The sequence below is a fragment of the Cetorhinus maximus genome, chromosome 16, assembly GCF_964194155.1.
Source record: "Cetorhinus maximus chromosome 16, sCetMax3.hap1.1, whole genome shotgun sequence".
NCBI lineage: Eukaryota > Metazoa > Chordata > Chondrichthyes > Lamniformes > Cetorhinidae > Cetorhinus > Cetorhinus maximus.
In genome coordinates this window covers 63,786,340-63,812,449 of record NC_135894.1, presented here as the reverse complement: position 1 = coordinate 63,812,449, position 26,110 = coordinate 63,786,340, and the positions used below count along the sequence as shown (strand labels likewise).

Genomic DNA, 26,110 nt, shown 5'->3' with positions numbered 1-26,110 from the left:
AATGTTTAATGCAATTGTGTATAGTGTAGAGAGCAAAATTGACCAAGCCTGCTCATCCATTGCCTTAATGAGTGCAAAATTGACATGAATTCAGGCCTGGAAAAGATTCCTCACTGCAGAGTGCTGACCTGAAGGCTAAGAGTCCAGAAAAAGCAGCTGGGATGCGTTCTGAAGTACTGCAGATCACACAGGCAAGTTTGAAAAACTTTCACCAATAAATATTTCACAAAGCAGATTCACGACACCACTGAGCCCTCTTATCCCGCCCATGGATGAGGTTAATACAACTGTCTCCTACCTGCCTGCCCATTACGCCCGTACGCCTACCTGAAGATCGCACGGGCGCCAAAAAATCGGCGTCGATTGAAGACTAAAAGGACCTTAAGTTAATTAATGGTGGGCGTGCGTCAGACTTCATCGTGTGCCCGCCCAGCGAAATATTGCGATGGTGCGCGGTGACGTCGGGATGCTCGCCTGACATCACCGCTCGTCATTTTACACGTGGACGCCCACCCCCCGCCCATCAAATGGAAAATTCTGCCCAAGGTACATGTTCATTGTTTCCAAAAGGGATTAAATTTCAGAATAAAATAGCAGGGGAAGCATCTACAGTGACTTCTGTTAAACTCTGTATAGCCATTGCTGTATAGCCTGCATTATAACACTATCCTTAATTTGTCATGACATTCGTTAATTAAACTACAAATTGTGATTAAATAGAAATAGGGCAGGATTTTTAGTTCGGCGGGCCTGGGAGTGGCCGGGGAATGGACACCCCGACTGCGATCGGCCCCCAACCGCAATTTCACGCTGGGTGGCCAATTAACAGCCAGCCAGCGTGAAAGGCCATGCTGAAAGGCTCAGCGCTGCCAGGGGGTAGGAGGAGGGTGAGGGCTGAAGTCAGCGCGGGCGCGGGGGAGTGTGGAATGAGAGCTTCCTGAAGGCAGAGAGCTGCCTCAGGGACCTGAAGAATTCAAATGCAGAAAATAAAGATTTTAAAAACAGGGGAATAAATGCCCACGCATCAGAATCAGTCACCGACCGGAACATGTGGGTGATGAAAATTCTGTCCAAACATTTTTTTTAATTAACATCGGAAACGTCATCCTGCCCATGGATGAGGTTTCCTTAAAAATGCTAAGACTGCCTGGCCGATTCACCCGCCTGCCGACTGTAACATTGGACGGGCAATCCAATGAAAAATCTCAGTTAATTACTACTTTAGTGGCCTTAATAGGCCTCTTAATTGTCGGCAGGCACACTTCCGACCCTCGCACGTGCCCGCTGACTGAAATAGCGTGCGCTTGCGCGATGCCCTCAGGACGCTCACCCGATGTCATCACGCGCTATATTACACTCGAGTGGGTCAGATGCACACCCGCACACCAAGCAAAAAATTCTGCCCATAGAATTGTTCTAGAAGAGCATATTTAAGGGCAATTCTGCATGAGTTATGGAAGTGAATGTTTAATGCAATTGTGTACAGTGTAGAGAGCAAAATTGACCAAGCCTGCTCATCCATTGCCTTAATGAGTGCAAAATTGGCATGAATTCATAAACTTTCACTGCAAAAAAAAGCTTTGTTTATTCAGAATCTTGCCTCAGTAGTAGATATGCTTCATAAAATTATTGTATTTTACAGAGATTTGAATATTTTTCCCAACTTTAAGCTGGCATCCAATGAACAATAGGTTTCTCATACATTGCTCATTTATCACTGGTTTGGTACACTCTGCCTCTGTTAAATTTTATTGTTATAATTGGTGGTTTTATAACCAGACTGTCAGTCAGACTCTCTCTCTTGTTCTCGCACCCTTCTCCCCTGCCCTCATATTTCTGATATCACTTATACTTAGCTACATTTGTGGTCAGTTTTATTTTAAACTGTTAGCATGCAGTGTTGACTGTCAGTGCTACATCGGTTGACACATCGAGAGCTGTCTGTTTGTTTCTCTAGTGTAATGGAGAGCAGTGATAGTGGTGTGTACTGATGTAAGTAACATAGTATATTGATTTCTCCAGTGAATACTATGGGGATAAAGCAGGGACAATGCTGTAAAAAGGACACCACAATGATGATTAGGATTTTTGACTGTAAGTTATTTTTATAGAATATACCTATTGATTTAGTTTCTGGGAATTTAATCTTAACCTTCTGTGAAAATTGTTTTCTTGATGTACCTATAATTCGACTTTGCTTAGATCTTCCATTTTATTTTCAGCTTTGCTTGAATTATGTAAAGAAACATTGCAGTGCAAAATGTGTAATATGAGCAGCTGATTGGCTTGATTTACGTGAGTTATGAAATTAGAAATATTTATGCCAATATAGTGAGTAAAAATGTTCCATTGTGCATAAAATTCTGGTGATCTTCTGCAAAATATGAAAGGTAGTATGATGCCTCTTACCCACAGCTGTCAGCCATGGCTCAGTAGTAGCATTCTCATCTCTGAGTTAGAAGGTTATGGGTTCAAGACCCCTCCAGAGACCTTAGCACATAATTTAGTCTGAACCATCAGTGCAATATTGAGGGATCACTGCGTTGTCAGAGATGTCGTCTTTCAGTTGAGATACTAAATTGAGCACATGTCTGCCCTCTCAGGTGGGCATAAAAGATCCTAGGGCACTATTCAAAGAAGAGCAGGAGAGTCCTCCCTGGTGCCCTGGCCTATATTTATCCCTCACACAGCATTGTATTGCTGTTTTGGAGATCTAGTTTGTGCAAATTGGCCATTTTCTCCTGTGAATACAATGGGGATAAAGCAGGGACAATGCTGTAAAAAGGACAACACAATGATGATTAGGATTTTTGACTGTAAGTTATTTTTAAATTCTACAGTAACACTTTAAAACTAGATGTAAAAAATACTTCATTGGCTGTAAAGTGTTTTGGGACATCCTGGAGCCATGAAAGACAAACTCTTTCCTCCTTTACATTAGACCACAAAATATATTCATCAAAATATATTACGAATGGATGTTAAATGCAAAGATGAAAGATTAATTGTTCTTTTCAAACCCCACATCCAAATCCCAACTGCCGGTATACAAGTCAAATTGGCGCATGCAGCCGTATTAATTTCCAGGAAAGATGTTTACATTTTAGCAACCTAAATGTGCTTGCTGATATATGAACTGAAAGTCATATAGGTTGCAGTGCTTTTCCATAAGTTGCCTGGTACATGCATCCTCTTGTATTTCACTGAGCTGTACAAACTAGGAAAAGGTGATCTCTAGTATATGCTGGATTTACCCAGTTTCAGGCACTTTGAAACATGCAGTTTGCCTATTCATCTGTATCCTAGAGAGGGAAAAAGCAAGGTTCCTGAGACTCATGCTGGAAAGCTCATATGTGAGGTGAGATCAGGATCAAGCTCAGCTGTCACGTCCGTTCCACTTCCCCATGATCAAATAACTTACCAACACTAATAGTTCGAACATAAGCTTGATGAATGGCCATTTTGTCCTTGTCCCAGAGGGCTGCTAACATCTGTGGATCGTAACCTAGCAGAAGTAGTTGCCTTAATTACAGAAGGACAGAGATTTCGGGGAAGAGAGAAGAGGCTGGTTTGATGCAACACTTCTGGACCTAAGCAGGTATCAAATGTTTACAGGATATTCATCAATCAGTGATGGAACAGCAATTTATATCCAAATCAGGATGGTGTTTGACTTGAAAGGAAACTTAAAGGTGATGGTATAGAGAAGGGATCAAATCTGAGACTTCCTTATTCTGTACTTCTGAGTTTCCTGCATTCAATCATTTTCATCCTTAAAGGCTACCTAAAATGTCTGTACATCATGCATCTCGTTAGCACTTTTTTACTGTATCATTCAACTTGCTTAGCAGCTTTCCATAACAGGAGGAGCAAGAAGGAAGACAGTGTGAAAGATAACACCGTGTAGCAAGAGATAGGTAATTGGATCCATGTCGACTGTTGCTTTTGATTAATTCAAGTTTTCAAAGGAGGAAAACAGTCAGGGGATGCTACATTGCTGTCGCTCAACGCAGCAGATTGAGCACCAAAGCAAACAATTTTCTTCCACTGCCTATCTCAGTGAGACTCTGTGAATGCTGTTGATGAGATTTGTCTGTTGTGCAAATAGGTGGCGAAATACGATAGACTATTCATAAGATCAACACAAGCTGCCTAATCTTTAGTTTATATTGTTTGAACAATCATTTTGAACTTGTAGGTTTTGTTGGGATATTTAATTAAATTTGTTTCTTAAAATGCTTGTGTTTCCTCACAGAGGTGGTGAGATTGCCATCTAGTGTTATGCACAGGACTTTCTGGGACAATGTGCACTCAGGAAACATGCTTTGTACTCTTAGCAAGTGCACACTTCACCAGATGGAGGTTCACTGTGACTGCTTAAAGTGTTCTGCAATGATTTTTTACAGAAGCTGTGATTTCATATTTTTTTTACCAACTAGTTTTCACACCATTGATTAGTACAGCTGGAGTTCTGGTGCTGTTTTTCTTCAAAATTTGTTGTGATAATGAAAAATCGTGTAAATTGCTCAGTTTGCAATGTTTGTGTATTTTAATTTTATTCAGTAAAAAGTGGGAATGCATTGCTATTAAATGCTAATCTACCTGAGCCAGTGTTCACTTGTCAGAGATTAGAAACTGACTGACTAATATTGAAGATGGGCCATACAATATATTTTGGAACAATAATTTAGGATGGGAAATTTCTTTCCCATCTGAAGAATTGGTTGTGTTTTTGAGTTAAATGAACATTGATCTCCTGACTCAACAAGTTATTTGGTATTGGTCATAGGCATGGAAGCAAACAAAACATGGTCCTTCGTTTAGAATATCTGATCAAGGCAATTTTTCACTCCAGCACAAAATCAAATCAGCTTCCTTTTCATTTTCAGCATAGCGGAAATCATAAACCACAACAAGTCATTACGATGATCTCCCAACAGCATTAACTAGAAATACCTCTGATTTGTTGTGCCATAGAAGTAAACAGGATTGGTGTATATAGATAATTCCCTCAGATACTGGGGCGAACATGTTACATACACAATTGTTTCCTTTTCAAGCAAAGATTATTCTTTCATCAGAGTAAAGAGTCAATGGACTCCCATGACATCAGGTCAAACATGGATAAGGAAATTTCCTGCCACTTACCACCTACCACTGCTCCCCCAAACCCCTCGCCACCCCCACCCTCCCCTCAGCTGATGAATCAGTATTTCTCCACGTTAAACACGACTTGGAAGAAACACCAAGGATAGCAAGGGCATTAAATGTACTCTGGGTGGGGGACTTAGTGTCCATCACCAAGAGCCACTACAGACAGAGCTAATCTGACTCCTGAGGGACATTTCTGCTAGACTGGGCCAGCGGCAGGTGGTGAACAAACCAACAAGAGGGAAAAGCCTATTTGACTTCACCCTCCCTAATTTACTTATTGCAGATACAACCTTCCATGACAGTGTTAATAGAAGTGATCTCCACGCAGTCCTTGTGAAGACAAAGTCCATATTCACACTGAGGATACCTTCCATTGAGTTGTGTGGAACCACCACTGAGCTAAATAGGATAGATACAGAACAGATTCAGCAGCTCAAACTGGCAATCCTTGAGGTAGAGTTGTATTCAATCACTATCTGTAATCTCATAGTTCAGCATATCCCTTGCTCTACAATTACCATCAAGACAGGAAATCAACCCTGGTTCAATGAAGAATGCAGGAGAGCGTCTCAGGAGCAGCACCAGGCATGCCTAAAAATGAGGAGTCAACCTTGTGAAGCTATAATAAAGGACTACTTGTATGCCAAATAGTGGAAGCAGCATGTGAAAGATCTCAAAATCAATGGATCAGATCAAAGCTCTACAGTCCTGCCACATCCAGTCCTGAATGGTGGTGGACAATTAAACAACTAACCAGAGGTGGAGGCTCCACAAGCATCCCCATCCTCAATATTGGGAGAGCCCAGCACATCAGTGCAAAAGGCAAGACTGAAGCATTTGCAACCATCTTCAGCCAGAAGTGCTCAGTGGATGATCCATCTTGGCCTCGTCCTGAGGACCTCAACGTCACAGATGCCAGTCTTCAGCCAATTCAATTGATTCCATGTGATAGCATGACATGATTCAAAGTACTGTGTATAGCAAAGGCTATGGGCCACATTCTGACAGTGCTAAAGACTTGTGCTTCAGAACTAGCCACACCTCTAGTCAAGCTGCCCCACTACAGCAACAACACTTGCATCTACCTGGCAATATGGAAAATTGTCCAGGTATGTCCTGTCCACAAAAAGCAGAACAAATCCAACTAGGCCAGTTACCGTCTATCAGTCTACTCTTGGTCATCAGCAAAGTGATAGAAAGTATTGTCAATAGAGCTACCAAGTGGCACTTACTCACTAATAACCTGCTCACCAATGTTCATTTTGGGTTCCATGAGGACCGCTTGACTCCAGACCTCATTTCAGCTTTGGTCCAAACATGGATAAAAGAGCTGAGTTCAAGAGCTGAGGGGAGAGTGACTGCCCTTGACATCAAGACAGCATTTGACCAAATATGGCGTCAAGGGGCCCTAGCAAAATTGAAGTCAATTGGAATTGGGGAAATCTATCCACTGATTGGATCGGGTTTAGTATAAAGGAGGATGGTTGTGGTTGTTGCAGATCAATCACCTCAGTCCCAGGACATCTCTGCAGGAGTTCCTCAGGGTAGTGTCCTAGGTGCGAACATCTTCAGCTGCTTCTGATTTTCATAAGGTCAGAATTGGGGATGTTCGCTGATATCTGCACATTGTTCAGTATCATTCACAACTCCTCTGATACTGAAGCAGTCCGTGCCTACATGCAGCTAGATGTGGACAACATTCAGGCTTGGGCTGATAGCTGGCAAGTAACATTCAGAAGGTGTGCAGTCCAATAATCGCCTTCTGGCTGTGAATTTGTTTTGACTTTCAGACTTTATTTAATAACAGCCTTATTGATGAAGTGGTACAAGAATGGCATTGAAACCGTCCTTGGAAGAATTTAAAAAGAGCGCTTCGATAACCAAGAATGCTATTTGTTGAATCCACCTCATACCTTCAACAGAGCAGTACTTTCATGAGTCTTATTTGAAAGTTATAGGCTAGATCATTGAATAATTGAAATAAATCAGATGTTCATTAAAGAGCTGTTAGCATGAACTGGGCATTGTTGGTTACGTGTAAGTACAACATCCTGCACCCCTTTCTCTGCCTCGATCTGTACTGTTGGACTTCTAATGTTTTCCAGTTCTGACAAAACATCGTCAACCTGAAACATGAAATAGGCCTGACTTTAATTCACTTAAAACCCATCCACTTACACAGAATTAACTTGTTTAACAGGCCTAAACTTGTTTCTCTCTCCACATATGCTGCCTGACCTGCTGAGTAGTTCTAGCATTTCCTCTTTTTATTTCTGATTTCCAGCATTTGTAGTATTTTGCTTTTGTCCTAGAATGCAGCAGTCATATCTCAGCTGTATTTAGTCTGTATTAGTTAGCATTTAGATGTATTTAGTCTGACCTGTAAACTTAAAAGTGTATCTGCTGAACAAGCCATGTAATAGTGCACAGCAGAGTGCCACGCGCTACAGTGTCGAGTACTTGGTTGTCATTGGGGAATCTAGCAGCAAAATGTCAGTAATTCTGTTTGTGAAATTTATAAATTCTGTAGAGTAGCGCATAGACGAATGTGCTTTAAGGCAGGAACACATTAGTGGAAGTCAGCATCTATCAGATATTTGAGCACTCTCCACCAAAATACTGTGCAGCCTCTTTACTGAGCATTACCAGCTAATTTATTGGACAGTCAGTCCCTTAACAATACTCTGAGCTGTAGTTCCCAGAGTAGCCTCGATTCCTTTTCCAAGGTGGGATCTTGCGATAAAGATTGGCTAAACCGGCATTTTTGTTTAAGCCCCCTTCTTGTCCCCCTCAGAGGTTCTTTAGTGCCTAAAGGAGCAAGCAAAAATCGTTCTGCAGATTCTAAATGAGGAAGTGTAAATTAGAGTAATTCAATGTAAAATCACACCCATAAGCGAAGGAAAGATGTGATTAAGAGATAAAAGAGGCAGGAAGAGTTAAAACAAATTAATGCTTATCTTTTTTATATCACCAACAATAATTAAACACAGAATAAACTAGACTCTCCACTTGTAACATGGGGAAGAATTTGCAGGTTGGTGAGCAGGGCAGGGCCCGCTTGCCAACGCATAAAATGACACACGGTGACGTCGGGCGTGCGTCATTTAGATTGTCAGTTTGGCTCAGCTGCACGCCCGCCGAACTATCAAAGGCCTATTAAGGCCATTAAGAAAGTAATTAAAGTTGTTAAGAATGCTGCCCATCCAATCTTAAGGCTGGTGGGCAGGCGAAGAGCTCAGGCGGCCTTCACATTTTTCATGAAACCTCATCCACGGGTAGGATGAGGTTTCATGAAGGGTTTATTAATTAAATAAAAAATTTTGAAAAAATTAATGGACATGTCCCAGCTCATATGACAGTTTCACATGAGGGGACATGTCCTTACATTTTTTTTTAACCTTTCTGCAATGTTTCATAAGTGAAAGTAATCCCCCTGAGGCACAGGGAGCCAAGGCACATTCTAAACCTGTGACCGCTACCCTCTAGCACAACAAAGGCAGCAGAAGCATGGGAACACCACCACCTGCAAGTTTCCCTGCAAGGCACACACCATCCTGACTTGGAAATATGTTACCGTTACTTCATTGTTGCTGGATCAAAATCGTGGAACTCTCTCCCTAACAGCACTTTGAGTGTCCCTGCACCACAAAGATTGAAGTGGTTCAAGAAGGTAGCTCACCACCACCTTCTCAAGGGCAACTAGCGATGAACAATAAATGCTGGCCTTGTCAGCCATGCCCAAATCCCATGGACAACTAAAGAAAATGCTTGAAGTGAATCAATATCGCAATCTCTGATAATTTTTATCACTAAGTATGCCTATAAAATTCAACATGCACTCTGGAAAATTCATGGCTCTGAACATCTCACAATGTAAACTGAGCTTCTGTATTAATTGGGCCTCTGCACTTCTTTGATTTCTTATGATTACTCTTTGGAATCTGATTTGCTTTGCATTTTATAAAAAGTACTCCTCTCTATTTCCAGCAGCAGGAACTGTAAAAGGAACTGTAAAAGGAAGATGCATCAATATTTATCTTTGCGGTGTCAAATTTCAGACATTGATACTGCACAGGGTTCAGTTTGTTAATTGCCCATCAGGGTAGAACTGAGCTATACACAGACAAGGCTGGACACTGATCTGAGCAAGAGGAGAAGAGCGAGCAATGTAACCGAACTTAGCACCCCAGGGCCACAGAGAGGAGCAAACCAGCCTGAATTCCTGTTCACTATCCAATGACAGCTGCTGAAAGATACACTTATGTGCATGCCAGATTAAGCTGTAAACTCCTCATGGTAAAATGACCTATTAGTCGGTCACAAATGCAAAATAGTCACTAATAAACCCAATGAATAATGCAGGAGAAATATTTTTACCCAGGGAGTTGTTAGAATATGGAACTTGTTACCATGTGTCACAGTACGGTATTTATGTGTAGGGCTTCCATGTATTCTCTTCAAGGCAAATAGCACAGAGGCAATTAAGGGGAAGCTAGATAAGCGGATAAGAAAGAAATGAATAGAAGGCTATGCAAATCGGGTAAGATGAAGTTGGGTAGGAGGAGGCTCATGTGAAGGATACACACTGGCATAGACCTGTTGGGCCGAACGGTTTGTTTCTGTGTTGCAAATTCTATGTAACAACCATTAAACCTGAAGAATAGCCACTTCAGCAAGGTGCTGCCAGGTCAATTTCTGTCAATCTGCTTTATTAACTGGTTTCTATGAGTGGAAATATTGATTCTTTTTACTTACAGAAGAAAAATGAAAAATCCATTTCTATTGTATCAGAATTATAGAGAAAAGATTGAAGTCAAGGTACTACAGTTGGCCTCCAGCTAGATTAAACCAAGAACAGCAACTCGGATTACGCCTGTGTAGTTATGTTCCCCACACTTATCAGATTAATGAGTTATCCGAATGAGATGACTAATTTATTACCAATTTGTGGAGGGTTTTGTGTCATTGATCCAAACTCACTGGGACTAACTGAGACTGTGCAGACAGATTTCATATCCTGTCCTTATTGTCAGCCGACAGGTCAGCTCTCACTCCATCAATTCTAGAGTGAGTTTCAAACCAGACTCGTGACACCAAAAAAAACAGTTCTGAAGTGTTGCAGCAATTGGTCCCTGCACTTGTATGTTTTACTATATATATAAGTGTAAAGAAACAAATTATTAAGCATAAAAAGTTATAAAGTATTTACAATGCTGAATCAGGCCCTTCAGTCCAACAGATCCATGCCAGTGTTTGCACTCCACATAAGCCTCCTCAAAACCTTCTTCATCTAATCCCATCAACATATCCTTCTGTTCCTTTCTTCCTCATGTGCTTATTTAACTTCTCCTTAAATGCATCTCTGCTATTCACCTCAATTACTCTATGTGGTAGCAAATTCCACATTCTAACCATCCTCTGGGTTTTTTTGCATTATTCTGTGGGTGTCACTGGCAAGGCCAGCATTTGTTTCCCATCCCTAATTGTTCTTGAACTGATTGGCTTGTAGCTATTTCGGAGGGCAGTTAAGAGTCAATCACATTTCTGTGGGTCTGGAGTCACATGCAGGCCAGACCAGGTAAAGACAGCAGATTTCCTTCCCTGAAGAACATTAGTGAACCAGATGTTTTTTTACGACAATCGACATGGTTTCATGGTCACCATCACTGAGACTAGCTTTTGATTCCAGATTATTTTAAGATGTTGTTTAAAGACGTTTCTCCTGAATTCCCTATTGGATTTATTAGTGACTCTCATATTTATAGCCCAACTCTGGTCTCACGCACATGTGGACAGGTCTTCTCTATCATACCCTTTAGTAATCTTAAAAACCTTTATTAGGTCATCCCTCAGTCATTTTCCTAAAGAAAAGACTCCCAGTCTGCTCAATCTTTCCTGTTATGTTTAATCGTTCAGTTCTGGTATCATTCTACTAAATGTTTTTTGCACCTTCTCCTGTGCCTCCATGGGTGGAATTTTACAGTCTCGCCAAAATCAATGGACATTTGAAAGGCTTGCTGCATTTTATGGCCCCGTCCCCACTGCGATGGGGCCATAAAGTTCCACCCCATGTATTTTTTCTAATATGGAGATCAGAAACATTCATATTGCTCCAAGGGTAAAAGTTTTAGCTCGGCAGCGCACCCACTGACAATTAAGTGGCCTATTAAGGCCATTAAAAAGTTAATTAAAAGAAATATTTTGCTGCCCATCCAACCTTACGGTTGGCGGGCTGGCAAAAACGCCAAGCGGCCTTTGCACTTTTTAAGAAACCTCATCCATGGGCAGGATGAGGTTTCCTAAAGCAAATAAAAGTGAAATAAAAATTTTACATTTGAATTAAAAACATGTCCCTGCTCACGTGGGGACATGTTTTCTGACATTTTTATTTTGTTCATTAAGTTTTTTAAACAGCGCTTCATCACCCTGAGGCAGCTCCGTGCCTTAGGGAGATTGAAGCACTGTTTCGCGCATATGCGCGAAGTTCGCATTCGGCCCGCTAGGGCTGGTGTATTCAGGTGTAAGTGAATTTCTAATGATAATGATAATAATAGTGATCAAAGCCAAAAGAAGGTTGTGAGGAGGCTCATGTGGAGTGTAAACACTGGCATGGATCTGTTGGACTGAAAGGCCTGATTCAGCATAATAAGTACTTTATGACGTTTTTATGCTTAATAATTTGCTAACCCTAACCCTTCTTCTTCCTACCAAAATGTACTACATCACATGTCCATTCTGTAAGTTTATTAATGTCTTAAAGTATTTTATTACAGCCGCCCTCTCCATTAACTACATCAATTTGGTATCATGCACAAATTATAAATTGTACTTCCAATTTCTTAGTCTAAATTATTTATGTAAATGGTGGAAACAGTGATCCGAGATTCAATCCTTGTAGAACATCATTTCCCACCATTTGCCAATCTGAGTAACTATCTTTAAACCCTCTCTCTGGTTTTTGCTTTGTAGCCAGCTTATTATCAATTCTGCTACGTTCCTCTGTCTCCACACATTCTGGCTTTAGTCATGGGTTTAAATGCACTCCTTATTCGAGGCATCCTGGAAAAAAAGTGTACTTTAATGCTGCCTCTGCTATCTCATTTAGCATTCACAGATACTGGATGCTTTTGTAATAAACACTGTGTTAATTGGATAATTTAATACTGAAGAGTTTTAATTCATAAGTAAGGTTTGCATTTATGTGTTATCACAACTCAAAGCATTTCACATAATGTAAATCACTTGAGATGCAGTGATTGTTACAGACAAAAATGCAACCATTTTGAATATGCTCCAGATCCCAAACAGTAATGAACAACTTGCATTTCTATGACCATAGGACATCCCAAAAGTGCTTTACAATCAATAAAATACTTTGGAAGTGTTGTCAGTGAAGGAAATGTAATGAGGTAAATGATCAATTAGGGGAGTCTAGAACTAGGCAGCGTAATCTAAAACTTAGAACCAGGGTTTTACATGTGAAGTGTGGTAGAAGTTTGGAACTCTCTTCCACAACAGCAATTAATGTTAGATCAGTATCAATGCTAGATCAATTGTTAAATTTAAACTTAAGATTGAGATCTGAGATGCAGTAAAAAGGGTAGTAACTGCCTGGTTAAAACCTTCCAGCTTTGTGCATATGCAATGAAACGCATTTGCTGTGACCTCACCAGTCTGTGGCAAACGTGTTTAGGATGATGGCTTTTTGTGAGTCAGCTATTTTGCAAAAAACTTCTGTTGCCAACTTATGCCTGTTGTTTTCTTGTGCCAATTTAAATACTGTGGTATCTAGGAAATTGATGCTTTCCTTGTGTTGTGGCTCTAAGTTTAATGGAGGGGCATTGATCATTGAGGATATTGATGAATTCTACAAATTCTGCTTCTGTGTGATTCCAAATACTCCATATTTCAACACAAATAAAGACTGCATCACCTAATAAAGGAGTTAATGAGAATGAAAAAGGAGCCCCTGAAAACTAAAAAGCGGCACCTGAAAATCAATAAGTAGCCCTTGAGAAAATCTCAAGAAGAACACTCGAGAAAAAAAATATTTTGACCCCTGTGTTCAGCTGACCAACACCACTGGGACAGAACTGCCAGTGACAGTTGAATTTACCTCCCCACCTTAAACAAATATGAGTCTATTATTGCTCCAAAATCCCAGGATACCCCAAAGATAACACTTTTTTTTTCCTCTTGGGATGTCAGTTCTTCTTTCCCACTTATTTTGTGTCTATCTTTCATATTTTTGCACTCTTTGTATGGCTGATGCACATTTTTAATGTTGTGATGAATGTAACTCTCTTTGTACTCAACACTTTCTCAGTGTCCTCTGTCTCCTTAGCAATTTCTCTATATGACTCTGATACAGAGATATACTGAAGTATTCAATATCTATCTCATCTTTTTTAAAAATTAAATATGTATCATGTTGGAGATGGGTACTGAGATTAACAGGGAGAGACTATCAGAGATGTTCTGCAATTGACATGGGTAAGAAAAGTTAATGATGGATGTGATGGGCCAGGGAGATGGAATGACAATGCCAGGATTTTCAAAGTTAGTGAGGTTGTGACACGGAGCCGTTTACCCAGTCAGGCAGCAGAAGACATTCTGTGAATCACAACTGTTTTATTATTAAACTATAGCTCAGTACGAATACTAGTTTCTACCCGTCCCTTCCAGATCCTTCCCTGTCCAGAAGTAAAACCCTCCCTACCATGGCAAAACCCAGGTCTTAAGTACAGGCTTCAATGAGCATCAAAAACAAAAATTGCTGGAAAAACTCAGCAGGTCTGACAGCATCTGTGGAGAGAAAGACACGAGTTAATGTTTCGAGTCCAGATTACTCTTTTTCAGAAGAATTTCCAGCATCTGCAGTATTTTGCTTTTATTTCAATGAGCATCACCTGCTCTCAATTCACTCTGAAGCTTGTCCTGGTTTACCCTTAAAGAGACCTGTATTTCTAACATTGTCACCGTTGAGCACTTGAGCTGAGTTTATATTACACTGAGACCCATGGTAGTGAGATCAGGTACTAATACCTCTCTCATTGACTTCAGGACCTGGGGTGTGGAAGTACAGAAAATATGGTGGATGGTGGGATCACTGAATTGCACTGGGAGCACTTGGGGAACAAGATGGATTCTGGAAATGAAGGGAATACATGGAAGCACTAAGAAGTGACATTGAGCTTTGAAAGTGCTGTGAAGTGGGACTAGAAGCAGTGTAGGACAAAGGCAAAGATCCAGGAGCAATCAATCCTGCAAACAGACTGCAACTATGGGAGGAGCACAATAGGGCAAATAGATCAAAATTTATTGGATGGATTTCCAACAACGTTGGCCAATCTTACAGCTAAATTTAAATTTTTATGAATGATTTATGCTTTCATGTGCTCAGTTTATAAATCGTACTTTTCTGTCTATATAGGCAGCTAATTTTAGAAACAGCTTGGCTGCTCAAAGAAATTGAACTAAATAGCTTGAGCAATTTGATTGATTTGGTTTGTGGCATTTGCTGGTTCCTGAATGGTAACTTTGCAAAAAAAATTCGAGTGACCTAATTGGCTGGAACAAAAAGGATTTCTGCTTTGTGATTACTGGCTTAACTGACCACTGGTTGATAATTGGAAGTTTTTTTCCTACCCATCTGTGATTCAACTAATGAACAAAGTTAACTTAAAGTTGTTATTATTGAGTCAATCTTGTGACAAATGACTACACTTTGTTAGGGTGATGAGCAGTTTTATCATGCCCTATAAACACTTGCTAAACACAAGACTTGTAATTTTTTTTCCACTTATTTTCATTATTATTATTTGTTTTATCCCCAGCTTTTAGCCTATTTTTGATATTTTTTTCCCACCACCATCCCCTCCCCCCCACCCCACCCCGACTAGGGTCATCTGTCACTTTCCAGAGTGCTTACCCTGGTCCGGCCATTATGACATTCTGCCTCCCACTCTTAATGTCACCATTAGCACCTCCTTGAGCCAGTACCACCACCATTAATACCCCTTTGACCTTTTGTTGATGACATCTTTTACCGTCTCGCCTTTGCCTCCACCTATCGCTCACCTATTCCTCCCCCCTTAAACAGTATATATTTCATCACATTTCTACTTCCCTTTAACTCTGAAGAAGAGTCATACAGACTTGAAACGTTAACTCTGTCTTTCTCTCCACAGATGCTGTCAGGCCTGCTGAGTTTTTCCAGCATTTTTTGTTTTTGCTTGTAATACTGGTGAAAGATAATTATATCAAACCTTAAAACAAATTAAAAAGAGAAAATGCTGGAAATAGTCAGATAGGCAGCATCTGCGGAGAGAGAAACAGAGTTAATGTTTTGAGTAGATGACCTTTTGTCAGAAATGGAAAAGTTAGAGGTGTAACAGGTCTTAAGCAAGTACAGAGGCAGGGGAAGGGGGAGAAAGAACAAAAGGGAATGTTTGTGATAGGCTGAAAGGAAGGGGAGATTGAAGGACAAAGGGGATTATGGTGCAAGGCAAAAGGAACTGGTAATGGGACAAGTAAAGAAAGCAAAGTTATGTCCAGAGGAGGTGTAATTGGGAATAGCAGAATCATTGCCAACAGCTGCCATCAGTAAAATTAGGGCAGAGGTTATAACAAATTATGGCTGTTTACCTTTTGTGAATATATCACTCATTTACAAATGTTTAAGGAAGAAGTGTCTGTGTATCTTTCATAGAATGCTGCAGCACAAAAGGAGACTATTTGACCCACCGAGTCTGAGTCGATTCTTTTAAGAAGTTAATCCTACTCTCCAGCTCTTTCCTCAAACTCCTGCAATTTTCTTCTCTTTCAAATATTTATCAAATTCCCTTTTGTAGGCTACTATAGAATCCATATCCACCAGCCTCTCAGGCAGTGTATTCCAAATCCTAAGGATTCAGCGCATAAAACGCTATTCCTCATGTCACTTCTAGTTCTTTTGCCAGCCACCTTAAATTTGTGCTAAAATAAAAGCAAAATTCTACAGGTGCTGGAAATCTGAGATAAAAACAGAAAATACTGGAAAAACTCAGCAGATCTAGCAGCATATGTGGAGAGAGAAACAGATTTAACATTTCGAGTCCGTATGACTGTTCTCTACGGAACATACGAATATATGAATTAGGTGCATGAATAGGTCACTCGTCCTCTCGATTCTGCTTCGCCATTCAATAAAAAATGGCTGTTCTGATTGTAACTTCAACTCCACCTTCCCATCTACCCCCGATAACCTTTCAATCCCTTGCTTATCAAGAATCTATCTATCTCTGCCTTAAAAAATTTAAAGACTCAGCATCCATCGCCCTGTGAAAGAGAGCTCCAAAGATTCACGACCTTCTGAGAAAAAAATTTCTCCTCATCTATCTTAAATGGGCAACCCCTTATTTTTAAACAGTGACCCCATTAGTTCCAGATTCTACTACAGGAGGAAACATACTTTCCACATCCATCCTGTCAAGATCCCTCAGGATCTTATATCTTTCAATCAAGTCGCCTCTTACTCTTCTGACCACCAGTGGATACAAGCCTAGCCTGTCCAACCTTTCCTCATAATACAACCCTCCCAAACCAGGTATTAGTCTGGCAAACCTTCTCTGAACTGCTTCCAACACATTTACATCCTTTCTTAAATAAGGAAACCTATACTGTATACAGTACTCCAGACGTGGTCTCACCAATACCCTGTATAACTGAAGCATAGCCTGTCTACTTTTGTATTCAATTCCCCTCCAATAAGTGATAACATTCTATTAGTTTCCTAATTATTTGCTGTACCTGCATACTAACCTTTACAAATTCAGTCTTTCTGGGGGTTTCCTTATGCATGTGGAGCATCGCAGCTCTACAACTTCAGATGTTTTGTCAGGAGTTCAGGAGTTTCTGAACATCAGGTTCTTCGGGCACCTGCAAATCTGTTTCCTCACCTCTTGCAGGTACAACAGACACATCTGTACTAGGTTGAGTTCTCTCAACAGGAAACGCTGACCCGGTTGTGAACGCTGGTGGAATCATTTCTTGGTGCATTGTTTCTCTCTTCCTTAGATGATCCACATGTTTCCATATGACTCGGCCTTCCACCTTCATGTGGTAAAATAGAGGTCCAATCACTGCACTTATTTCACCCGATAACCGCTTTGGTCTTTCTCCAAAGACTTCCCTGATTCCTTTCCACCTTCGCGCCCCCCCCACCCCCGCTAAATTCAGCATTATTAAGCTCAATCTTGACCTGAGATAACATTTCATCAATAATTCAGCAGGTGTGACACCTGTTGTTGTGTGAGGGGTGGTCCTATAATGGTAAAGAAAGCGTGCTAGCTTGGTTGCAATGGAATCTCCAGTTAATTTCTTCATGCCTGACTTGAACGTTTGAACTGCTCTTTCAGCCAGTCCATTTGAGGAAGGGTGGTACGGTGAAGTTTTTACACGAATTATACTATTGAGGCTGATAAATTGTTGAAACTCAGAACTCATAAATGCCATTATCAGATACGACCACTTCTGGTAGTCCATAATGGCAAAACTTTGTCGTAGCTTCTCAATTGTAGCAGAAGTCATTGGTGACTTCACCTCATTTCTGTCCATCCATTTTGAGTGGGCATCAACAATGAGCAGAAACATTGTTCCCATGAAAGGTCCCATATAGTCAATGTGTAATCGTACCCATGGCCTTCCTGGCCACTCCCAAGGGTGTAACGGAGCTGTTGAAGGTAAGTTTTGCACTTGCAAACACTGCACACAATTCTTCACTAAACTCTCTATTTCTCCATCCATTCCAGGCCATCATAGATAGCTGCGTGCTATGATCTTCATTCGGGAAATTCCTGGATGTGCTCTATGTAGATCAATCAACAATGGCTTTCTTCCTTTGGGAGGAACAATCACTCATGCTCCCCACAATAAGATACCATCCTGGCTGGTTATTTCATGTCTTCAGTTAAAGTACGGTTTCACTTCATCAGATACAAGTTCTTGTGACCAACTATGAAAGCACTTGTTCTCGTACTTTGGATAAGACTGGATCTCAACTTGTTCAGTCTATGATCTGTTTAGCACATACTGGAGATGAATCTAAGAAATTTAACAACAAAACTAGTTCTTGTGGAACTGGGACATCCTCATCTTTTTCTTGGAAGGGCAAACGATTCAATGCATCAGCTTTTGCAATTTGATTTCCAGGCCCATGGATGAAAGTACACTCATACGCTGCCAGGATCAATGCCCATCTTTGTATTCTTTCTGAGGCCATGGGTGGTATACCCTTGTCCTTGCTAAACAATGCTAGTAATGGCTTGTGGTCTGAAACGATGGTAAAATGACGGCCGTGTATACACTGGTGAAACTTCTTGACACCAAAGGTGACTGACAGGCCTTCTTTTTCTATCTGAGAGTATCCCTTTTCTGCTGTGGTGAGCGTTCTTGATACATATCCTATAGGCAATTCCATGCCATCATCCATTCGAAGGGAGAGCGCTGCTCCCACTCCGTAGGGAGATATGTCACATGACAACACCAATTCTTTCCTCTGGTCATAATGTACTATAGGTTGGATGAGTGCAACAATTTTTTTTTACCTTTATTAAAGCTTTTTTCTGCGGTGCCTTCCAAGACCAACATTGGTTCTTCTTGAGTAGATAATACAGGAGTGCCAGTTCTGTAGACAAATTGGGTAAGAGCCGCCCATAATAATTCATCATTCCTAAGAATGATTTGAGCTCGGAGATGTTCTTTGGCGCAGGTGCTTTTCTTATGGCTCTCACTTTTTCCTCAACCGGGTGGAGGCCCTGTGAATCTACCCAGTGACCCAAATAGATCACCTCTCTCGCTTGGAACATGCAAGAAACATTTTAAGATTTCTTCTAAGTTCACCAAATGCTTCTTTTCAGTGAGTGCTGTCACCAAAACATCATCTAAACAAACTACAATGTGGGGCAGCCCCTGCAGTAAACTTTCCATTGTTCGCTGGAATATGGCGCAAGCTGAGGAGACTCCGAAAGGCAAACAGGTATAGTGGTACAACCCTTTGTGTGTATTAATTGTGACAAATGCCCAGGAGGCCTTCTCTAACTCTAATTGTTGATAAGCATGACTTATATCAAGCTTCATTGTAGGCAGTTCCACTTGCCAGCTTAGCATACAGGTCTTTGATTTTTGGTATAGGTGCCTGTCCAGCTTAGCCACTTTATTAATTGTCAGTTTGTAGTCTCCACAAATTTGAACGTTTTGGTCGGGTTTAAGGACGGACTATTGGCACTGCCCATTCTGAGAAGTGCACATGCTGCATAACGCCCAATTTCCCTAATCTGTCCAGTTCAGTGTCGACCTTTTCCTGAAGTGCATAAGGTAATGGTCTTGCTTTCATGAATTGTGGGGTTGCCTCTGGATCCACATGAATTTTTGCTTGCAGCCCCTGCGCCTTCCCAAGTTCGTCCTTGAAGATTGAGGCATATTTTTGTAGTAGCTCTGGTAACCCACTTGCTCTCAACTGAAAAATTTCAGCCTGTTCTAACTTAATCTTCTTTAGCCAGTTTCGTCCAAGGAGGCTTGGTCCCCTCGCCTGCCTCCATCAAGGGTAGTTTTACCGATTGGCTTTCATAATGGACAGTAACTCTGCTTATGCCTTTGACTTGGATATTTTCTCCTGTGTAAGTTTTTAATTTGGGATCAGTTGCTTCAAAGATTTAATTTATATTCACCATAATTCAGATATTTGAAGGTGTGTTCACCAATCACAGTAGTGGAAGCTCCTGTGTCCATTTCCATTCTAATAGGTCTGACATTTACCTTCACTGCTACATATATTGGTTCTGTCTTTCCAACCTTCAAATTAAATAACAAATAAATATCTGAATTTGTTGCTTCAGGCTCTTCTACATTGTAGATCTCTCAGGATTTTTTCTTCTGTTCGAAAGTCTGCCTGATTCTTTCCTTGCACTGTCTCATTATGTGTCCGTTTCAATGACAATAAAAACATTTGATTGTTTTAAACTGCCAATCGTTATAAGGTTGTTTGTTTACACCTCTATTGCAATTATTCCTTGTTTTTGCTGCTATGTCATTTCTTTTTAATTGTCTGCTAGCAGTAGCTGTTTCCTGCTTCTCGGCAGAGTCTTGCATTTTCACGCCCTTTTTGGCTGGAGCTTCCCGCCCAACGTGTAGTACGGCACCATTTTGCGCTCCCTACATGGCTTTTGAATCCCTTACTGTGCTTTCCACGGCCAGTGCTATCTCTAGCACCTTCTTAAAATCCAAATTTGTTTCAGACAGTAATCTTTTCTGAATCATATCCTCATTCACACCGCACACTAAACGATCTCTGAGCATGTCATTTAAAGATGTACCAACCTTGCAATGTTCTGTTAACTTTTTCAATATTGCCTCACAACAAGTTAAATCTGAATTATTGCATCGTTACCGAGGACTTTGGCTGGGAATAACCCTTTACGAGGTCCATCAATCCATCAAAACCTTTCGCATCTGGGGCACTGGGTGCCGTCAAACTTCGAATCAAGCTGTAAGCTTTAATCCCACATGTAGATAAGAGGGTCGATCGCCTCATCTCTTTCCCCGCAATGTCGTTCGCTTGGGAAAAAAAAGTGAGGTGTTCAAATATAATGAGACAAATCGTCCGTGGCTGGATCGAAAGGACCAATTCTTCTGAATTGCGGCATCCTGTGAGGGGATTACTTCGACGATTATGACGGAAATTATTCCTACAATTACCAAGCGAAGTACAGTCACATTTCGTTTCTGTTGATTTCTTTCGTTAGCCTGTTTTATTCTCGAGGCTAGTTTATTGTATCTTTGCTTTAACCTCACTTATTTCTTGCTTTATCCTCGTCGCCAATTTGTTGGGACTAATGGATCCGGGTTGCATGCTTGTTTTGGGATGCCGGAGTTAGTACAATAGGCAGAGTTGATCAGCAGACAGTTCTTAGGTGGAACACGTTCTGTTTGTTTACAAAGGTACTCAGCAGCTACACTTGTGTGCTTTCAACTCAAACCTTGTTTCCATACTTCTGACTACTATCTCAGACTACTGACTACAGAGGTAGCCCGCGCTACTCCTCTATTGGTTACATAAGATCATGTGATCTTCCTTCATAACATTCTTCTTAAAGGTATACTACATATTGGATAAAATCATAATTACCACATTAGTAAAACAAAATTTGCTGTTAACAAATTCATGCCAACTCTCCTTTATTCTTCCATGCTTGTCCAAGCGGCTATTTATGTTCCCCAGATTATTGTTTCTAAAAGCTTCCCCACCACCAACATTAAAGTGGCTGGCCTTAATTGCTAGGTCTATCCTTCTCCCCTTTTTTGAACAAGGGTGTAACATTTGCAATCTTCCAGTTTGCTGGCACCATCCCTGCATCTCAGGAGGATTGGAAGATTGTGGCCAGCACCTCCTCAATTTCTACCCTTACTTCCCTCAGCAGTTTAGGATGCATTCCATTTAGACAGGGTGACTTCTGTACTTTAAGTACAGCCAGCCTTTCTGGTACGTCCTTTTTATCTATTTTTATCTCATCCTGTATCCCGACAACGTCCTTGTTCATTGTAACCTTGACAAAGCTCTCTTCTTTGGTAAACACCAATGCAAAATACTCATTTAGTACCTCAGCCTTCTTCAATAGATCTCTATTTTGGTTTTTAATTGTCCCCACCACTCCTCTGACAGCCTTTTTACTGTTAATATGTTTATCGAAGAACTTTGGATCCCATTTATGTTAGCCATGGAAAGGGGAAGAATTTGTTGACAATCCAGACAATAAAATTTAGTCTGTTTAACATAGACACACTTTGAGCAAAGAACAAGAATTCAAATCAAATAATAATGCTTAAATAGACTAGAAAGATTTAAAAATCGGAACCAAACTGAGAACTAAAATTTAACCAGATTAGCCTATTAATTATAAAAGGTTCATTAGATCAGCAGCACTTAGTGGACCTATAAGTGAAGCAGAAATGTCATGTTACCTAAAAAGAACCCATAATACTCCAGGGGAAACTAATAAGCCATATGGTTTTTTTTTGCATATGTACGATATATGCCAGTTTAGAACTAATCTGTTCAAGCCAAAGTTACAACATCTGCCATTCGTGCAATCAGCTGTAGCGCCATTATGCACAGTGTAACAATTGTTCGTAGGATTGTCCTGTGAAAGACCTAAGATGGCTATAACATGGGTGCCTTAAAACCATGACAGGAATGGACTGTGTTGGAAGGGCAGAGTTTAATGGGCTACAGAGGACCTTACTCAGTGGCAATGCCTTTAATGGTATTTCTGAGTTTCACATTTCAAGTACCAGCATGTGACGAACCTTTTAACAAGTTATTCTTGTAATCTGAAAAATCGATCTTTCCTGTTATGTTGCACCCTATAAGGTGACTTAGTATTCGGATATACATGCATTTAACATAACTGTAAGAGTCATGGTACATGTAAAAATATATGACATTTTCCGACACATTGATTTTCCATATTCAAATGTCAAGACATATTTAGGGTTACATGACACTCATAAATATATAGACAGATTATGTTATATAGCTGTGCACATTTTAAAACCAAAATGTACAAATAAAGTTAAGGTTTGTCCTCGGCAAATGGTTCCACCTTTACCGATAGGGTGCGGGATTTGGGTGTGGTGGACAGTGGATAAGAATGCCAACATTAACGACTTCACAACTTGGTTTGTTATGGGATCTTGTTGGATAAAAGCAATCAAGTGTCTCACTGACAGTCACTTGGGGCTTAAATGGGGCTTGCAGCTATTGCCTAGTGCAGCAGAGTCAGACTCATAGAACAGGGACACACATTTTAATGCTTTTTATCACTCAGCACAGGCTAGCTTGTTTCTCATAGGCAACATTCATGGTGATACTAGGGTGTGGGTGTCGCTGGCAAGGCCAGCATTCGTTGCCCATCCCTAATTGCCCTTGAGCTGAATGGCTTGCTCAGCCTTATCGGAGGGCAATTAAAAGTCAACCACATTGCTGTGGGTCTGGACCTGCATATAGGCCAGACCAGGTATGGATGGCAGGTTTCCTTCGCTGAAGCACATTAGTGATCCAAGTGGGTTTTTATGACAATCAATAATAGTTTCATGATCACTGTTACTGAGACTAGCTTTCCATTCTAGATTTTTATATTATTTGAATTCAAATTCCACCAGCTGCCGTGGTGGGATTTGAACCCTTTTCCCTCAGAGAATTTGTCTGGGGCTCTGGATTACTAGTCCAGTGACATTACCACTATGTCACCATCTCCCCCTGAAGTCAAGAGATAAATATCCATTGTGATTTATTTAGCAAAACAGTTAATTTGGCAGCTTCCAAGCTCCATCTGAAATAAAACATTTATTTGATTCTCCATTATAAAAATTATTCTTATTTCTCAATACTATCAAACTAGCTCCTGTCTAAACAGCACCATAAATGCTGGATATTGTGTAAGAGGTCCTGACCTTAGACGTGCTGACAATCTATCTCCCATTTTTGGCACATCACCTTTTCTGTGGTGCAGCTGTTTCTCCCTGCTGACATTGACCCACATCATGTCGACTTTGATGGTTTTCTGTAACTAATGCCTGCAAATGAACAACCATCTTCTAATATTGTAACAGGCAGAGCTGAAGGCTTACATTGTATTTTGTAACCCTGGCTAAGGTTCCTCATCAATTTAAATCCTAATACCATATAATCCTTTGTCCACAGAAAATCTTTGAGCCAAAGTGTTCAATCAGGTGGGTCAGTGTGGATTTTTAACTTTAAATTTCATCAGTTACAAATTCAGCCTTATTCATTGAAAATATTTCCATTTGTGATCTGTTTTAATAGTCTCTGTGATTGCTAGTTTCCTGGAAACAAATTATTTGCTTTGCTGTACTGGGCAAAGAATGTTGTTGATCATGTGCTTGTGTAGTCACTGACTGAGCTCTGGGATTATCTTCCACTTTGACAGCTTATGTCAGGTTGCTCGCTACAGTTGTCATGTAATCACTGAGAGATGTTTAATTCTACTCAGGTTCTGTACATGCCTGGGATGATAGATGACTGATGTGTGTGTAAGTTTCCTAAATTTACAGCTCATTAATACAGCTTGACCTTGCAGGATGAGGCCTTAACCAAACAAGTTGCTTATGCTATTAGTTGCAATAGCTGGGTGAGAATTACTGGCATTTGCAACTTTCCATGTCGCCGTTTTAAAATGTGTTCTATATGGTATCCAGGATGAGGATTTTAATTAAGTCAGAAATACCTAGAAAAATGTTAGCAATATTTACAATGTTTGCCAATCTATGCAATCAGTTCCACTTTTGATCCCTTTGTCCCCAGTAAAACCTGGGTTCTTTCCCACCTTGGTGGTTCCTCTGGTGTGAACCCCTATATTTGTTCCCTCAAGTCCAAGGGGATTTGAAGCCATCATTTTTGGCCTCTGCCAAAACTCTATAACCTTGCTACTCATTCTATCCCCCTTCCTGACCGTTGTGTCAGCTTGAACCGCACACTCCGCAACCTTAGAGTCCCATTTGCTGCCTTATCTTCCCTATCATCGGCTTTCACTTCTGGAACACCATCTGCTTCTGCTCCACTTCACGTCACCAGCTGCCAAAACATTTCAACCATCTTCAGGCTCGACTATTCCAGCGGCTCTCGGTCAACTGCCCATCTTCCAAACTCTGTTTAACTCGACCAAAACTTTCCTGTCTGTATTCTATCGCACACCAAATCTGGCTCATCCATTATTTCAGTCCTTGCCGACCTACATTAAGACTTGGCCTTCAACATAAAATTATCATCCTTGTGTTTAAATTGCTTTACTGTGTCTTTTCCATCCCTATCTCTATAACCTGTCCCACAATCTCTTAGAACTCCCCTTTCCTCTGACTCTGGTAAATTCTGCAATCCTCCATCCCTTCTCTGCACCCTTTGTGGCTGTGCCTTCAGCCACGTAGGCTCAATGCTCTGGAATTCCCTCCCTATAACCCTCTGCCTCTACACCTACTCTTTTCCTTTAAGGCCCTCCTTAAAACCACATCTCTGACTGCTTTTCAGTCATTCTGCCTAATATCTCCTTTGGCAAGCCATGCATTTTTGTCTAATGTTCCTGTGAAGCTTTGTGCACTGTTCTTCTAACTTTGAGGTGCCATCTAATGCAAGTTGTTGTTGCTATCAAATAAAAATTATGGTTTTTGTTACTGTTAGGATATCCTCTCACTAGATATTGAGCATAGTTTTAAAGGAGATTGGTACTCTTTGAGGGGAGAATTACTGTGAATAAGTAGTTTTGCTTCTTCTGTTTCCAACACACAGCACAGAAAAGAATAATTTTCCTGTTTTACTTGTGATAAACCAACCTGCTGAAGATCCATCATATTGTTAGCTGCTGGATCACAAAATAATCACTTCCATGACATGTGCAACTTTTTTGTCTTAAGCTGCCTGATATGCTGAAAGGGAAGCAGCATCTGTTCGAGTCTGGGTGGTTATCCCAGTTCTGCAGTATAGTTAAAAAGTGTGATACCAGCTGAGGCTCAAAACTCGACTAAGAGTAATTGAGTTACTTAAAGACTCTGAAGCCTTCATGTGTTGCAGTTGTAACCTCGTACTGGTGCCTTTTTCCCAGTTCATGTTATCCTGGTGTTAAATACAATCTTTCTGTTTTCTCTCTGCCCATTTCTACTCGTACTGTCTTCCTTAGTCTGTTTTCCTTAGTCAGACACTCGTGCCTTGCATGCTGTGATTTTTTTTTTTCCAAATTGCTTTTTTACTTTAAAATATCTCCAGTGGTCTTCTGAGTTAAGAGTGCCAATTATATTAACCTGCTATGACTCCAGTCCTGTTCCTCAGCTAAGTAAACCATTGGCCTTAGAGAAAGTAATGGACTGATGCTGCATAGTTGCTCATTGCTTTTGAGATCATCTCCTCAGC

General features: G+C 40.7%; 1 protein-coding gene across 1 annotated transcript in view; it reads left to right on the top strand.

The window, feature by feature from the left end:
* The window catches only part of cnksr2a (connector enhancer of kinase suppressor of Ras 2a), a 579,431-nt gene that overhangs the window by 547,293 nt on the left and 6,028 nt on the right, over positions 1-26,110 (top strand). The window lies entirely within an intron of this gene.